Raw genomic sequence first — 14,692 nt, forward strand, 5'->3', positions numbered from 1 at the left:
GCACAGAAACTGGCGTTCAACTCCACAAATGACCTCTGCACGTGCTACACTTAAGCTCAGCCCAAACACACACCAAGTGGGCCCCGGAAGTGGATTTATGCATCAATTACTTACTCATGTAAACCCTAGTGACTAGTTTATTATAAATAAGACCTCTTACTATTGTATTAGGCATCTTTTGATCTTTTGATCATCTTAGGATCTTAGGATCATCTTTGAACGCATTGTTCTTAGATCAAGGGGGCTGGCCATCTCGGCCATGCCTGGACCTTCACTTATGTATTTTCAATGGTAGAGTTTCTACACTCCATAGATTAAGGTGTGGAGCTCTGCTGTTCCTCAAAGATTAATGCAAAGTACTACTGTTTTCTATTCAAATCTTCTTATTTCTCTTCTAAGATATCCATTCACACCCAAGAACATGATGAAGGTGATGATTATGTGTGACGCTCATCATCCTTCTCCCTTATGAACGCGTGCCTGACAAACACTTCTGTTCTACATGAATTAAGCTAGAATGAGTATCTCTTAGATCTCCTAACCAGAATCTTCGTGGCATAAGCTAGAATGATGGCGGCATTCAAGAGAATCCGGAAAGTCTAAACCTTGTCCGTGGTATTCCGAGTAGGATTCAATGATTGAATGACTGTGACGAGCTCCTAACTCGCGATTGCAGGGCGTTAGTGACAGACGCAAAAGGATAGTAAATCCTATTCCGGCATGATCGAGAACCAACAGATGAATAGCCGTGCCGTGACAGGGTGCGTGAGCGTATTATTCACTGAGAGGATAAGATGAAGCCATTGACAAGGGTGATGCCTCCAGACGATTAGCCGTGCCGTGACAGGGCATTGGATCATTTTCCCGTGAGATGACCGAAAGTAGCCATTGACAGTGGTGATGTATCACATAAAGCTAGCCATGGAAAGGAGTAAGACTGATTGGATGAAGATAGCAGGAAAGCAGAGGTTCAGAGGAACGAAAAGCATCTCCATTCGCTTATCTGAAATTCCTACCAATGATTTACATGAGTATCTCTATCCCTATTCTATTTTAATATTTATTATTCGAAAACACCATTATCCATTTATATCTACCTAACTGAGATTTTCAAGGTGACCATAGCTTGCTTCATACCAACAATCTCCGTGGGATTCGACCCTTACTCACGTAAGGTATTACTTGGACGACCCAGTGCACTTGCTGGTTAGTTGTATCGAAGTTGTGACAATTATGAATTAAGATCAGAGCACCAAGCTTTGGAGCCATTACCAGGGATTATTCGAACCTGGAGATCACAATTTCGTGCACCATAATACTTTAACTATAGTGGAAATTTTACCACTATTGTGGTGGAGACTGGACGTAGGTTGTATTGCACAAGGCAACCGAACCAGGATATATGATGGTGTCAGCTTTTCTCTTCTCTGCTCTGTCCTATTTTCTGATATTCATGAGACAAAATGAAATTGTCTCATAAATTTTCTGCTGCTGAGTTCAAACATATTCAGATTGTAAGTTAGTTTTAAAAGGGTTATTTCAGTAACTTAAAAGAAGGCTATAGATTCAACCCCCCTTCTTTAAACCTTCTACAACCTTCAATTGGTATCAGGAGCTAAGGTCTCAAGAATCAAGCTTCACCGCTTGGAGCAAAGATCCAATGGCGAACAACTTGGGCACAACTATAGTTGCCTACACCCTCACTGAAGGCTAGTCAAACAACCGGCCTTCTTTCTTCAATGGGAAGAACTATGCCTACTGGAAAGAGAGGATGAAGATCTTCATCCAATCCATTGACTACAATATTTGGAAGATTGTTGTAAGCGGTCCCAAGATTCCAACAAAAATAAGTACTGATAGAGTAGTGACTCCAAAAGAAGAAGCTGAGTGGAATGAAGACGATAAGAAGAAGATGGAGCTGAATGCTAAAGCTATCAACCTTCTTCACTGTGCTATCAGCTTTGAAGAGTACCGAAAGGTGTCTAGATTCAAGACAACCAAAGAAATCTAGGAGAAACTTCAGGTTACACATGAAGGCACTAAACAGGTAAAAGAAACGAGAATTGATATGCTGCGAAAAGAGTACGAGATGTTTAATATGAAGGATGGAGAAAGCATTGATGAAGTGTTTGAGAGATTCTCAATCATAATCAACAACTTTGATGCTATGGGTACAAATTACTCAGAACAAACCCTAGTGAGAAAACTCCTTAGAAGCCTCACAAAAGAATGGGAAACTACTGCCACTGTCCTAGCCGAGAGCAATAACCTAAGCCCTATAACCTATGATGAGTTGAGAGGAAAACTCCTTACCTATGAAACCACACACACAAACCCGGACTCAAAGAAAAAGAGAATAGCCCTCAAGTCAAAAATAGAATCAAAAGAGAGTGAGTCTAGTGATAGTATTTCAGATGATGAGCTTATGTTTTTTGTTAGGAGAATTAGAAGGATGATGAAGAATAAGGGCAAATACAAGGGTTCAAGCTCAAAGGAATACAAGATGGACTTGAGCAAGGTGACATGTCATCATTGCAAGGAGGCTAGACATTTCAAACTAAACTGTCCAAAGCTCAAGAAGCAGGACAAAGGAAAGAAAGAAAAGAAGAAAGTGCTCATGGCAGCTTGGGAGGATCTTGAGAATGACTCCAATGAGGAAGAAGATTCTGAAGGTGAAGACAAAGACTACTTCATGGCTGGAAATAATAATCTTGATGAGGTAAATTACTATGACTTGTCTATAGATGATTTACATGCTATTATTGATGATCTTACTCTAAACACCTCAAAACTGCTAGATAAGTACAATAAGTGCAGATCTGGAAAAGATGTGTTAAAAGCTGAAAATAATTTTTTAAAAGAAAAAGTGAAGGAAACTGAATGTGCTTTGGACATTATTGAAGAAAATAGATTTCTAAAATCTGAACTTGAAAAATTAAAAGGAAAGCACATTGTGGATCCTTCTCAAGAGTTAATTGCTGAAAATGAAAGATTAAATGATACGATTAAAAGGCTGAATCGTGACTTAGCAAAATTTGCTCAAAGCTCTAGTAACTTGGACAAATTACATGCAAGCCAAAGACCATTGTTTGAAAAATCTGGTTTAGGTTATATAACCAAGGAAAGTGCAGTTTTTAATGATTCCTCTATGAAATTTGTGGCTTCTTCATCAAATACTAAATCCACATCCAACAAATCTAGTATTGGATATGTTCCCACATTTGAGGAAAAATTTGATGAAGTTTACACAAGTGAAACTGAGCCTTCACCAAGAACCAAACCTACTTCAAATAGGTCAGGTCTGGGGTACATTTCGAAAAACCAGGTTTCTTTCACGAAACAATCATTTTACAACAAAACCTCATATTCAAAAAGTCCAAAAGTTTTCAAAAATTCTGGTGAAAATGCTTTTGCAAAGAGGAAAAATTATGACAAAAATCAGTTTGGCAAAAGAAATGCACCTCTTCCAAAAACAAAAAAATTCCAACCCTTTAATCATTTCCAGTATAGTAACTCATCTCAATTTCAGCAGCATGCATCAGGAAATCATTGTTTTAATTGCAAAAAATTTGGTCATTCATATTCTCAATGCTTCATTGAAAAAAGAATTGTAGGAAACCAAATTTACAATGTTGTGTGTGATTTCAATGCACTTGGGCAACCAAGATGGATTAACTTCAAAGGATCCAAATTAATTTGGATACCTAAGGTTACTTGAAGTTTTTCATGCAGATTTGCCTAGCATCCAAGAACAAAAAGAATATATAGTACTTGGATAGTGGATGCTCAAGGCACATGACTGGAAGGTCAACTTACTTCATCAAACTAAACAAATATGATGGAGGTTTTGTGACATTTGGAGATGATGGAAAAGGTAAAATAGTGGCTGTTGGAAAAGTAGGTAATTAACACTCTACTTTCGTTAATAATGTATTTTTGGTATGTGGATTGAAGCACAATCTTTTGAGTATAAGTCAGCTGTGTGACTTAGGATATTTAGTGACTTTTGAAAAACTTGAATGATGTGTTGTAAATGAAAAGACTAATGAAGTGCTTTTTGTTGCTAAGCATTGTAATAATGTGTATGGACTTACCCTTGATGAACTAAAGGATCAAAATTAGCTTGTTTTCATTCTAAGGAATATAAAAAGTGGCTACGGTATAAGAGATTGGGTCATGCAAGTATGTTTCAAATAAACAAACTTGTAAAGAAAGGGTTAGTAAGAGGTCTTCCTTAGATAAGGTTTGACAAAGACATCACTTGTGATGCTTACCAAATGGAAAAACAAACAAAAAGTTCATTTAAACCAAAGGAAGACATCTCTACTAAAAGGCCACTTGAATTGCTACACATTGATTTATTTGGTCCAACAAGAACTCAAAGCCTAGGTGGTAAACATTATGGTTTAGTGATTGTGGATGACTATTCTAGGTTTGATTGGGTTTTATTTCTTTCACACAAAAATGAAGCCTTTTCGGCCTTTGAAATCTTTTGCAAGAAAATTCAAAATGAAAAGGATTTAAAGATCTCTTCTATAAGAAGTGATCATGGAACCGAATTTAAAAATAATTTATTTGAATCCTTTTGTGAAGAATTTGGAATATCTCACAACTTCTCTTGTCCAAGGACACCACAACAAAATAGTGTGGTGGAAAGAAGAAATAGAAGCATTCAAGAAATGACAAGAGTTATGCTTTGTGAGTGTAATGTTCCAAAATTCCTTTGGGTTGAAGCGGTTAACACAGCTTGCCACATTTTGAATAGAACTATCATAAGAAAATTTTTGAAGAAAATCCCTTATGAACTTTGGAAAGGTTACCCACCAAACTTGGATTACTTACACATCTTTGGATGCAAATGTTTTGTTTTAAATAACAAAGACAATTTGGGAAAATTTGATCCAAAAGCATATGAGTGTTTGTTTGTAGGATATTCCACAACTAGTAAAGCATATAAAGTTTATCATCAAGATGCTAGAATAATTGAGGAGTCCATACATGTTACATTTTATGATACTAACTTGGTGCAAAGTATTTTGAAAGACTATGATACAGGGAATCAAGCTCAAAAGGATGATGAAACTGTGCAAAATCATGAAAATGAAAATTCTGGACAAGCTGAACCAGAAACTGCAGTGAAGTGAGAGAGTGCTTAGTTCCTAAGCTATTCACAGAAGAAGAAAGAAAGAGAAGGTTAGGCAAGAAAGGTTGAGGTCAAATAAGCAAAATCGAACCAAATCAAGCTAAGGAAAAGGTTAAAGGTAACACATTTCTTATTGCATGCATATTGCTTTCTTCTCCTCTTCCCATCTCTCTCACAGTTCGAAATGGGATACATGGGAAAGATGATTTCTGTTCTTCACTGCTGTGCATCTACGGTCACAAGTGTATTTTGGGGACCAAGTTGGTTTTCAATGGCTAAGATAAGATTTTACCATTGGAAACATTTATTTATAATGTCCTGTGGCTTTCGGTCAACAAGAGAAGGTCAGAACCAAAGTTCCTATTTTGAGGATTAATGAAAAAAGTGAGCTGGTGAGTTGGTGAAGCACAAAGCTCGAGAGTTGACCTAAGAGAGAGCAACTCAGTAACATGCAAGGAGATACAAAAGAAGTTGGTTCACCATTCAGAAGCCAAGAAGAGATAACCAGTGTTCTTGAGGTGTATGTTCTGAGAAGAGCTCTCTGAAGAAGTTCATCTACTTGGACAGTACTTCCTAGTCAAAGGAGCATTCCACCAGAATGAAGAACTGAATCAGAGGCTAGCAAATCTGGTTTATCACATAACAAAGAGGCTGTTGAAGAATCAATCTCCTTCATGTTTTACATATTGTAATTTACTTTTCAATTTTATCTTTCTGTAATTTCTTGAGGTAAATGGCTGAATAAGAGAGTCATTGAAAAAGCCTAATAGAGAAAAAAAAACGCAGAGAGATACACATGAGTGAAAAGCTTAGAGTTATTTCAGATTTCTTTAGGTTAAGTCTGTGTCTTGTATCTTGTACCTGTGAGGTACCCCTTTCTTAGTTGGGTTAGCACTAAGAGTGATGAGTTAGGTATTAGCATAACCAAGTCAAGTTAGGTTAGAACTTGAATGTGAAAGGATTGTGTCAATCGTGTGGAATTGGTGTATGTAATACTTTAACTATAGTGAAAATTCCACCACTGTTGTGGTGGAGACTGGACGTAGGTTGTATTGCACAAGGCAACCGAACCAGGATACATGATGGTATCAGCTTCTATCTTCCCTACTCTGTCCTGTTTTCTGATATTCATGAGACAAAAATGAAATTGTCTCATAAATTTTTCACTGCTGAGTTCAAATAGATTCAGATTGTAAGTTAGTTTTAAAAGGGTTATTTCAGTAACTTAAAAGAAGGCCATAGATTCAACCCCCCTTCTCTAAACCTTCTACAACCTTCAATTATCAATATCAATAACTAATTACTAATTTGACAATCAAAATGTGCAACATGACATTCTTTAATTGCATTAAATTTAAAATTGAAATATTAAAATTGAAATTGAAATATACCTATATTATGTATCATATATTACTATCTAATTTAATAATCAAATGTGTCACATGATACTCTCTTATTAAAATTGAGAGAAAATAGTTTTTTTTTTCAAAATTAATAAACTCCCTTCCTAAATTCTCTCATCTACCTCTCTCCATTTTTCTATTTCTCTCTACTATTTTTACTCTATATATAATTTATATTTTATATTAGTAATTTGACAAATCAAAATATGTTATCCGATATTTTTTTACAATTAAAATAATTTTTTTCTTCCAAAATTAACAAACTCTCACTCTCACTAGATTTTTTTCAGAAATAAAATAAAAAAAATTCATATTTCCCCAGATACCATTTTTGAGCTTTAATTCTCTGAATATGATTTTTTTTTTTTGTTTAGAGCAAGTTCGCCGCACCCCGTCAAACTCTATAAAAATTATAGAGTTCGCCTTACCCCGGCGAACTCCCTTAAAATATTTTAATCCCACATTTTTAATCCATTTTAATATATTATCATCATCTCCAAATAGTATATAGATCTACAAACAGTATATAGAAGTACACAAAAATACACAGACAACAAGTATGGCTTCTTCAAGGATTTTTTTAATTATAAATTAAAAAAAATAAGCCATATTTAACAATGACGACCATTATCATCGTCTCCAGAAATACACTGCTAAGCCATATTTAACAAGGATTTTTTAATTATAAGTCGTATTTTTTTTAAAAATTTATTTCAAAATAAAATACGACTTATAATTAAAAAAATCCTTGTTAAATATGACTTATTCCGGTATTCCTGTGTATTTCTGGAGGCGATGATAAGGGTTGGCATTGTTAAATATGGGTATTTTTTTTAATTTATAATTAAGAAAAATCCTTGAAAAAGCCATGCTTGTTGTCTGTGTATTTTTGTGTACTCCTATATACTGTTTGTAGATCTATATACTATTTGGAGATGATGATAGTAGATTAAAATGGATTAAAAACGTGGGGTGTAAAATATTTGAAGGGAGTTCGCCGGGGTAAGGTGAACTCTATAATTTTTATAGAGTTCGCCGGGGGATGCGGCGAACTTGCTCTAAACTATTAAAAAAAAATCGTATTTGCGGAATTAAAGTTTAAAAATGGTGTTTGGGGAAATATGGAATTTTTTTATTTTATTTTTGAAAAAAATTCCACTGTCACTGTCACTCTCATTCTTCATCTTTATCTTTCTCTTCCTTTTCTTTCCTTCTCTATTTTTTCTATCTTTCTCTTCTAAAAAAACAAAATTAACAAAATAATATAATTTAAATAAAAAATATTATTATATATTATTGTTATTATATACATAATTTTTTTAGTTTTTTTATTTAGTTTTAAATTTTTACCGCTTATCTTTCTAATCTATATTTTAATTTTTCTTCTTTCAAATATTTATTACATATAATTTGGAGAGAATACTAATGTTATAATTAAAAGTTAGAATCAAGATTCAATTGATTTAAAAAAATTAATTTTGAGTTAATTTTTTAACTATCAGTATAATTTTTTATGCTAATATAATTTCTAATTATATTTTTATATACATAGAGAGAAAAAATCTTATTTTTAAATAACAAGTATAAAAATTAATTATTTCTATTTGTATAACAGACTTAACAGTTAACACCTAATTAAATGTAAAAGTATATACATTAAATTGTTTTAAATTTTAGATAACGAATGTTAAAATTAATTATTAATAAAAATTAAACTTTTTCATATAAAAATAATAATTAAAAATTTTATTATTTAATTTTTTATCTACAGATATTCTAGTCTTCTTAGTCAGAGACTTTTGTCAACCTACGACTTTTTTCTTTGTAAAAGTAGTTTAATTTTATAAATTTTTTGTGCCATGCATAATCTATACTGTCAAAGTAAAGTAGATCATAATTTTTAAAAAATTATATTCTATAATATTATTACAGATAAAAATACTAGTGAAGAATATATTTATAATATTCTGATCCGCAAATGAGTTGTGAATTTAACACGTGCAAACGGGTAAACAGTGTGTCACATTCAGTGAATTCATGTAACTATCATTCATAATCATATGCATTAGGTGATGAAGGAGAATGAGTTAGTCTCAAATAGTTAGTTACAAGCTAGATGCAGTATTATAGGTGCTGAGCTGACAAAATTTGGTAGAATCTGTTAGCTTAACCACCAAGTCCATAACCGTAACTGTGCATATAAATCATGTAAAGTGAACTTATGTAACTTGATAAATATCATAATGATAATACTGAGCCCCCGCTTTCTTCTCTGTTCTCTCAACCTCACTCTCACTCTCTTCTAATTGAGCATTAGTTTTTTCACTCTAAGAGTCACTCACTGATATGATAAGAATGATTGTTCAAGGATGAGGAGGATTATTGGTGGAATCTTTATCATCCGTTTTTTTTCCCTTTTTTTCATGATATACATGATTCATATTTAGTACTATTAAATTTACCTTATTGTATAATATTATATATACCAAATTTAACTCAGTACATAAATATTGTTTCAAAGAGGAATGATATATAATAAATTTGAGTTGGTCGAGTGTGAGCTCACTTGTCCGCCTAAAGAAATATCGGTGGTTTGATTCTCATTTTATGTATGCAACAATTTATTGGCCAATGACAAATTCTTAAAAGGATAGATTAGTTCTTTATCCGTCGATTTAAAAATATTGTGAAAAAAAATTATATATAGCATGATTGAAGATTCGAAAATCCTAATTGACCTTGGTGCAATCAACCCTAATTTCACCCTGATTTCCGGTCTTAACACCTCCCCTGCCCAATTTGGTAATTGCAGTGACAAAAGCAGTGTAAAATGCTTGTTCATTTGATGCAAACAAGTTGACCATGTCCCTTGACCTTGGATCTGTGAAAAGCACTTGATCAGAAGACAAGAGTCCCATTCCTTGTTGCAAGTTCTTGAAGTATTGGTTATCAAATGTTTGAGGTGTGAAAGGGTCCAATGCTAGGGCTACTCTTGGATCAACATTTACAGGGCATGTTTGTTTCAGTTTTAAAGCATATTGCAAATTCAGTGTTGGATCAATTCTGTTTCTGGGGCTGAAGTTGTACATTCTTTTTGAGAATTTGTTGCAGTGAGAGAATCCAATTGTGTGCCCACCTAACACACAAACAAAATGACATGTTTATGCTTTTTCGAATTTTGATGGACAACTTATTTTTTGGTTAAGAACAATATATTATTAGGGATTTCATCTTAAGAATGATGTTACCAAATACAAAATATTATTTATATACTAAAATTGGTCATTATATATTTGTGTATTAATATATATACACAACAAAAACAACAACAACAAAGCCTTGTCCTACTAAGTAGGGTCGGCTACATGAATCAAACGACGCCATTGTGCTCTATCATGTATCATGTCTACAGAGAGACCGTTTACATGTAGATCTCGTTTGACCACCTCATGGATGGTCTTCTTAGGTCTTCCTCTGCCTTTCGCCCTTTGTCCATCTTCCATCTCATCCACCCTCCTGACTGGATGTTCTATCGGTCTTCTTCTCACATGTCCAAACCACCTGAGACGCGATTCAACCATCTTTTCCACAATGGGTGCTACTCTAACTCTCTCCCTTATATTTTCATTCCTTATTTTATCCAATCGCGTATGACCACTCATCCATCTCAACATCTTTATCTCTGCCACACTCAGCTTATGTTCGTGCTCCCCTTTAGCCGCCCAACACTCCATACCATACAGCATAGCCGGTCTTATAGCGGCGGGATAGAATTTACTTTTAAGTTTTAAAGGCACTTTTTTGTCGTATATAAAACCAGATGCACTCCGCCATTTTAACCAACCTGCTTGGATCCTATGATTTACATCCTGTTCAATCTCTCCATTATCCTGTATGATGCACCCAAGATACTTAAAACTTTTAACTTTTCGTATGATATTTTCTCCAATCTTCACCTCTATATTGGGATTTTCCCTTCTCAGACTAAACTTACATTCCATATATTCCGTCTTGCTACGGCTTATACGCAGACCATACACTTCTAGAGCTTCTCTCCATAACTCCAACTTCTTATTTAGGTCTTCCCTTGACTCTCCCATAAGGACGATATCATCGGCAAAAAGCATGCACCATGGCACAGGCTCTTGGATGTGCTCTGTGAGTACTTCCAAGACTAATGTGAAAAGGTATGGACTTAAGGATGATCCCTGGTGTAATCCTATACCAATAGGGAATTCCTCTGTCACACCACCTTGAGTCTTCACACTAGTTGTGGCCCCATCATACATGTCTTTAATTGCCCGAATATATGCGATCCTTACTCTCCTCTTTTCTAAAACCTTCTATAAGACCTCCCTTGGTACCCTATCATACGCTTTTTCCAAATCAATAAACACCATATGTAGATCCCTTTTATTACTACGATACCTCTCCATCATCCTTCTTAATAGGTATATCGCTTTAGTGGTAGATCTACCTGACATAAATCCAAATTGGTTCTCTGTTACTTGTGTCTCTTTTCTCAACTCCGTTCTATCACCCTTTCTCATAACTTCATAGTATGACTCATAAGCTTAATCCCTCTATAGTTTTCGCAACTTTGTATATCCCCCTTATTCTTGTAAATAGGTACCAAGGTGCTCTTTCTCCACTCATCAGGCATCTTCTTTGACCTTAAAATCTCATTAAAAAGCATGGTTAACCAGTTGATGCCTTTTTCTCCAAGACCCTTCCAAACCTCAATCGGGATATTATCAGGTCCTACTGCCCTGCCATTTTTCATCTGCTTTAGAGCCTCTTTTACCTCGAAGTCTCGAATCCTTCGATAGTAGTCAAAGTTTTGATCTTCTTCCCTTGTGCATAATCGACCAAGGCTCGGAAGAGTCTTCTGTCCCTCATTAAATAACTCGTAGAAGTAGCTCTTCCACCTTTCATTAATCTTCTCCTCTTGAGCCAACACCTCTCCATCCTTATCCTTTATGCACTTAACCTGATCCAAATCTCTCGTTCTTCTTTCCCGGCTCTTTGCGATTCTATATATACCTTTTTCTCCTTCTTTCGTGCCAAAAGACTGGTAGAGACCCTCATATGCTCTTGTTCTTGCTTCACTTACAGCCACTTTTGTCTCTTTCTTAGCCGCCTTATATTTTTCCCAGTTATCTGCATTGCGGCATAAAGACCACTCTTTAAAGCATTCCCTTTTTATCTTTATCTTTTCTTGTATACTCGCATTCCACCACCAGGATTCCTTGTCTCTTGGTCCTATTCCTTTAGATTCACCAAAACTTTCTTTTTCTGTTCTTCTAATAACTTCTGCCATCTCCCTCCACATCTCTTCTGCGCTTCCATTCCCATCCCACTTTGCCTCTTCTCCTACCCGTCTTAGGAAGCTTCTTTGTTCCTCACCTTTCATCCGCCACCACCTCGTCCTTGGGTTCTTCGTATGATGTCTTTTCCTCAACTTTTACTCAACGCGAAAATCCATGACGAGCATCCTATGTTGTGTTGTCAAACTCTCTCCCGGGATAATTTTACAGTTAATGCAAAATTTCCAGTCGACTCTTCCCAACAAGAAGAAGTTGATTTGAGAGCTTGTCATTCCACTCTTATAGGTTATAAGATGTTCGTCTCTCTTTTTAAAACATGTATTTGCAATGAGAAGATCAAAGGTTGAGGAAAAGTCCAAAATAGTTTTACCCTCGGCATTGATCACCCCGAAACCATGGCCTCCGTGAATACTCCCATATCCAGTCACTTCTCTCCCAACATGGCCATTTAAATCTCCTCCTAAGAAAATCTTATCTCCCAAAGGTATTCCTTGAACCAAACTCTCTAGATCCTCCTAAACCTTATCTTGTGTTGTTCGTCCGAACCCACTTGCGGTGCATAGGCGCTAATCACATGGAAAGCACCTCCCTCCACCACAAGTTTGATAGAGATGATCCGATCTCCCACCCTCTTGACATCCACTACGTCCTTCTTCCACTGCTTATCCACAATTATTCCAACCCCATTCATATTCTTTACCTTTCCTGTATACCAAAGTTTGAAACCAGAAGTATCAAACTCCCTAGCCTTTGCACCAACCCATTTCGTTTCTTGTAGGCACATAATGTTAATCTTCCTCCTTGTCATGGTGTCCACCACCTCCATGGACTTTCCTGTTAGAGTGCCTATGTTCCATGTCCCAAATCTCAACCTTCTGTCGCTTCGACCTTTACCTTTTACTTTGTGAACTAGCTTATTTACCCTCGTCCGTTCACGAAAACGCGAGAACCCTTGCTCATTTAACACTACATCCGGGCACCGATGTAGCGGCTCTTGCTTTGACACCGTACTCGAGCCATACGGCGCGTTGCTTCCGGACAACGACCTAGCTTTAGCGCAATAATGTCTTTGATTCATGTCATGGGGGTTCGGCTATATTTTTATGTTGGTTGCCGAAGACCTAATACAACCCTCCTCTTTTATCCGGGTTTGGAACCGGCTATGTATATTTAATTTATTTTCAATGTATATTTTATATATATATATATATATATATATATATATATATATATATATATATATATATTAATTTTGGTAACTGATTTTAGTGTATAGACTAGCATGATTATATAAAGGTTAATTTTATTTACAATCATATTACTTTCTATAGACAAAAAATCAGCCACTAATTAATCATCACGTATAAAAGTACGTATTTAATATCTAATAAAAAATTTAAATATATTATTGTAAACAAATTTGATTATTTTAATGACAAATTATTTAATTAAAAAATTGTGTGAAATAATACCTATAAATATACATAAGCATATAGACTGATTTGATAGCTGATTTTTAAAGTGTAAGGAACATGTTTGTTCCACTTAAGTTACCTGATAATGCGATCATATCTGTCTGGGAGAGGCCATTAAAGCTAAACAAAGAATTGAGCTGATCCAAATTGAAATTAGGGCTAGGAAGATGGTGTTGAACACTTGCATAGTAGATATTCTCCCATCACGCCTTCCTAATTCAACTTCATAAAATGGTTCCCCAGCCTACATTATTATTATTAAGCAAATTATGATAGTTTAACTAACTTAATTTTTTAATTATGAACATTGTTCTATTAATTAACATTATTATAGAGATTATTAGACTATAGAATCTTTTACAAAGCATAGATCAAAATAATAAGAAATTGAAGTGAAATTGTACCAAGTTGACCACATCCCTAGTGGCCAGAGCAAGAATATCAGCACAAGAGACTTTGTTTCTGCACTGAGGATCACTATCAACGGCTACCTTGGCCTTAACCACCGTGTCGAAACCGTCCCCGGCAAGCGACACGTCATCAGGATGGTTTTTCTCTGCCTGGTTAGTTGGAGACACAAGCAGAACTGAAGCATCACAACCCTGTATGCAGAAACCAAGAACAAAGTTAGTAATAATATTTCCAAAATAAAAAACCTAATAGATTAGTAATTTAATTGAATACTGAATGACATTGACAGTATTAAGTATTAACATGCTGCCATGCAGAAATGTTGAATAAAATAAGAACTTAGATAACCACTTAACCATTGTCTTAAAAACATTTGATAAGAGAATAAACAAAAAAAAAATTGTTTTTTCAATAATAATATATTCAATACTTAAAAAACTCAAGAAATTTCTAATTTTTTTATTAAAATATTCTACTTGTAATTTCCTTAACAAGTGTACCTAGTTAAACAATACAATTTTAGACTTGCACCAACCAACAAAACTTGATTAATTAACAAGTGAATGCGCTTAGACATACCCTGACAAAGCAATCATGGAAGAAGAGGCGGAGAGTGGAAGGAGCAGTCACAAATGTCTGCTGCAACTTCTGCGTCACGGCGGCGCGAACCAGCTGTTCCACATTGGGGCATGTGTTGTTGTAGAAGCCGCGAGAAAGTTGAGCAGAGCTTGTTTGTACACTACTAATTAGTAGAATCATAAATGATGTGAACACAAATACAAAGTTCTTGGCCATTTCTTACTAGTCCTGTGATCTTAGCTTGCTTTTTAACTATACTATGATTTCTTGCTTAATGCTACATATATAAGCAAGTTTATGATTAACTTGATTAAGGAAAAAACAAAAAAAAATGGTTTGATGTTGATTTGAAGA

The 14,692-nt window shown here is 35.0% G+C and overlaps 1 pseudogene; it reads right to left on the reverse strand.

The window, feature by feature from the left end:
- Positions 1–9,115: 9,115 nt before the first annotated feature.
- LOC112740341 (peroxidase 16-like) lies at positions 9,116–14,692 on the reverse strand (annotated as a pseudogene).

This window comes from Arachis hypogaea, chromosome 14 (genome assembly GCF_003086295.3).
Source record: "Arachis hypogaea cultivar Tifrunner chromosome 14, arahy.Tifrunner.gnm2.J5K5, whole genome shotgun sequence".
In the NCBI taxonomy this organism is placed as follows: Eukaryota; Viridiplantae; Streptophyta; class Magnoliopsida; order Fabales; family Fabaceae; genus Arachis; species Arachis hypogaea.